Raw genomic sequence first — 4,296 nt, 5'->3', positions numbered from 1 at the left:
CAACTCCTGTGCATCACTCAGACCCTTAATTAACTCACGTACATTCTCACATCCCGGACCAATCAAGCCAAAAGCATCTACAAAAACCTCCTCATTTAAACATCTCTTTAGATTGATATCCCCATTTTTACGTTTCTGTCTTTTGCTAGCTATTTCAAAACTCACATACTTATGTAAGCTAACCGATTCTTCTTCCAATACAGTCCAGCTTACGACCCTGTTTAGAAATGTCGTTGAAACCAGTGTGACATCCAGAAAGGATTCACTATTACTTCTCACGAATGTAGGTGCCTTACCGTCATTTAACACAGTAAGCCCCATGGCGTGGATCCATTCTGATAGGTCCATCTTGCACTCGTGGGTTCCATGGACGATCCTTCGCATTCTTATTTTCTTCTTGTTCATACTCCTCCAGCACGAGGTAGAGGTCCATACCTCTAAAGGTGACTTCAAGGAGTTTTCTTAGGTTCCTACCTCTGTAGCAGTCCACTACGTTTAGGGATGCCTCTCTTGTCCCTACATTCTCTATGTCTTCCCTTAATTTAGACAAAATTGCCAGTAGTCTCTTTTCCCCGTCCATTTCCGTCTCCCCTTTTTCCACAGGGACCATAAAAATGGTCTGACGGCTTCCTTGATTCTCCTCCTCCTGGCCCTTCCTTGTAATTGTGGTCATAATATTAAGTTGGAAGTATTTCACTTGTCCTGATCTATATGTACCTTTAGTGCATATTCAAAGGTTCGGTTTTTTCTTTATTAGTTCGTGGAAACTTTCCCCCTTACCGAAAAGTCCAGGTTCTATAACCACTACCAAGTCGCCTGCTGCTTTATTTCCTCTTACCGGTTTGGTAACCTTATTTATCTTCTTCCCATTTTTAGGATTTCCTCTATTTTTTCAAAGCCTCTTTTCCCTAAGTTCAAGATCTTTGTGATTTCTATTTCTCTTTCCCTAATTTGTTCGAGGGAGAACTCTTTAAGGTCCAACTGTGAGAACACGCTTGCCATCTCCTTCAAAATTACGGAACGCTTCACGATTTTGCGTGCCATCCTTGCGCAGGGGCCATGCTAATATTTTCTGTATCGTTCCAATTTTAGTATATGTACCGCCGAAGCGAGTACAGGGATTAGACATTTAAGAAGGATAGTTGGAAAGACGAAATGGGATAGATTAAGCAACGAGACCATTAGGACAATGGTCAACCAAGAACAAATAATGAATAAAATAGCAAAGAGACAAATAAACTAGTATGGGCATCTGATGAGGATGCAACCCAAAAGAATTACAAGAAAAGTCCAAGAAGCAAAAAACATTGTAAATCGAAAAAGAAGCAGACCAAGAAAAAAATTGATACAGCAAGTCGTAGAGGCGGGAAAAGTTAAAAAAATCACTCGAGGAATTGAAAATAATAGCAGGAAGTAGCAAAGAATGGAAAAAATAAGTGAATGCAAATTAAAATATTTAGCCCAAATCCGACACCCTGATGAGGTAAAAGGGAGGGGAGAAAGAAAAAAAGAAAGATCAACATTAAAAATATTTTTTTTACAGTAAACCATCGACTTACTTTGATAAATAAAATTGTATGAGAAATTTTTTTGTAATAACCTGTATCTAATTTTAAAAACAAAACAGATAGCCCACGAGAAGCTGGATCAATCAGATCCACATAATATACATGCTTGTGATGTTTCTAAAGTTTTAAAACCTTACAGTTTGTCAGAAATCACAGATGAATAGAAAATTGAATTAAATTTATAATTACTGTAGTTAATATGCAAACTTAAATTATTCGCATTTTCTGGTAGACCAAGGCCGGTCCTTGTGGTTTTGAATTGACACCTCTGAACACTTTGTCAGATTACAGTGTGTTGTAGAGCAGTTGTTTCGGTCGTCCACACTTATGTTTCATATTTTAACGACACAGTCTAACCGTGTTCATTTTCGAGATGATGAATTGTCCTGACTGCTAGACGTGGAATAATAGTAAACAGCTGCTTATTTCTCTTTATATTATCTATATTCTTTTCCGGTGGTTTCATATATTTTCGGATGTGCTATACAATGTGAGGTATTGCGGAAATGGCAAAAAGTTTTAATTTTAGAGATACATCACAATTTGCAATATTTAGTTTATATTTAGGTTTATTTTATAGTCAGTATTACACCACAAAACATGCATTTTATTGAAAGTGCATTTTGCAAGAGTTTGGAAAAACACAAAAACAGGTCGATTTTTATTTACAAATTGTATACTTTTTTTTTGTGGCAAATCTAGTTTATTATTTATGAAGTTCGTCGTTACTTTCTAATGGTATTTACTTTTTTTAATTAGATACCTAATAATCTAGATTAGAAAAGGAACTAAATGAGATGGAAGGAAATATGGATGTAGAACAAGCATACAACAACCTGAAAACGATAATAAAAAAATTGCTTATAAAGTATTAGGAACAAAGAACAACAACAAAAACACCACGAACCACCATGGATGAGAGAAAACGTAAAAGAAATGATACAAGAAACAAACAAAATATATAAGAAATGGCTAACAAATAAAACATCTAGCAATAGGGTAACATATCAAAGAAAATATGGAGAATTACGCAATTAAATAAAAGAAGCAAAAAACAATTTTCACCGCGGTCATATCAGGCAAAATTAATGGAGGTCAAGGAATAACTCGACGTTCTTTTCCGTATGCTCATTTAATCCATTATTATGCAACCATTGCACCAGTTCAAGTCAGATACTCGTTTGACATTCAACAGTTGAACTCTAACTACAATTTTCAGTAACAAAGACGATCTCATGCAAGGTTTTGAAGAAATCATTGAAAAGGAACGAGATACTCAAACCGTTTAGCAAGTTTCGGGCTTACTTATGCTATTGAAAGACGAAATGTTTTAATACTGGTTAAATTTACGACGACCATTGACATTCTTTATAATCAACTTCAAATGAGAGCTGTAGACCCTGCAAAAATTCAAATATTTATACAAGAATTTAAAATTTAAATTATCAAGTTAAGACAATATTTGACGACAATGGTCCAAGTTTTTTGGCTGGAAAAACGAAACGAACCCAGGAAAATAACAACGTGAAGTTGAAGGAGGTTTGTCATCCAATATGGGTCGCTATTGAGGATTGACTTTCATTCACGGCGCATTTATTTCTTTCGGCACTACTTGATTCCAAATTATTTCCTGAATACAACCTTAGTTTTCCCAAAGAAAAACGGAAGATTGATTTGCAACAGTATCCATTGGTAGATGTCACAAAATAAAAATCCGAGTTATATGTACTATTCGCTAGGAATGACTTTGGAACGGTGAGTGATCTTGTGCCATTGTTTGAGATCTTTGTTGAACACAATCTTACAAATTTATTTTCAAAGTCCTTAAAATTGCATGCATAACTCCTATGACAATAATAGAAGCAGAGAGATCCTTTTTAACTCTAAAGAGGATAAAAACATTTCTACGGAATACGATGTCAGAATAATGAATCAATGCCCTAACGATGCTGTCTATGGAAAAACAATTAATATCCAACTGCCACAAATTTAATGAACTCGTCATTGACCATTTTGCAAGCCTACAAATAGGTCGCATTAAACTTAATTATAAATCCTGCGTCTATAATACAATAGTACTAATTAGAAACTGTTTAGTGTAAGACAATTATTTATATTGGAGTGGTGTTATGCTTGGAAGTATTGTGAAGTTATGTCTACTAATAAACTAGGACTATTGACTAGAATCCTTAAGTACATGGGTAAGTTTGCTGTAAAAATGTAGCCAGCAATATTAATTTATACTAACATTTTTTGGTTGTTCATAATTTCGCATTTGCCGCTCAAAATAATAGTGCATCACCGATAATTTTACATGAGCCGTCACTAAATAATACTTTATATTATATTAATCTTAGTAAGTAGAGTATACTTGTAGAATTATAACAAAAAATTCACTGGCAAAGCTTAGCATATACGAGGTCTGGATATTAAATAACGAGACTGCCCGCGCAAAAGGCGTCCTAGAGGGGAAGAGTGGGAAACGAATGCAGCATTTGATAGCTGGAAGTGTCTATCTACTCTTTCAGTACAAAAAAAATATTTTTTGTCGCTGTAGTAGTATTTTTTCTATAGAGGTTAGAAAAGAACGTGTTGTTTTCTCGTGCCGATAACAATGTGTGACGAAAAACATGAGCAACGAATTAAGTGAAATTTCTCGTTAAATTAAAAAAAAAAACTCCGACTGAGTGCTATAATTTGTTGAAAAAGGCCTATGGTGAGAATTCTC

At 34.9% G+C, this 4,296-nt stretch overlaps 1 non-coding gene across 1 annotated transcript; it reads right to left on the bottom strand.

The window, feature by feature from the left end:
* Positions 1–1,009: 1,009 nt before the first annotated feature.
* Positions 1,010–1,116, bottom strand: LOC140437941 (U6 spliceosomal RNA). Its single transcript, XR_011950422.1, has one exon. It is a non-coding gene; the product is annotated as a U6 spliceosomal RNA (small nuclear RNA).
* Positions 1,117–4,296: the final 3,180 nt, after the last annotated feature.

The sequence above is a fragment of the Diabrotica undecimpunctata genome, chromosome 3, assembly GCF_040954645.1.
Source record: "Diabrotica undecimpunctata isolate CICGRU chromosome 3, icDiaUnde3, whole genome shotgun sequence".
Taxonomy (NCBI): domain Eukaryota; kingdom Metazoa; phylum Arthropoda; class Insecta; order Coleoptera; family Chrysomelidae; genus Diabrotica; species Diabrotica undecimpunctata.
The sequence above is the reverse complement of the archived record's forward strand: the minus strand, read 5'-3'. Positions and strand labels throughout refer to the sequence as shown.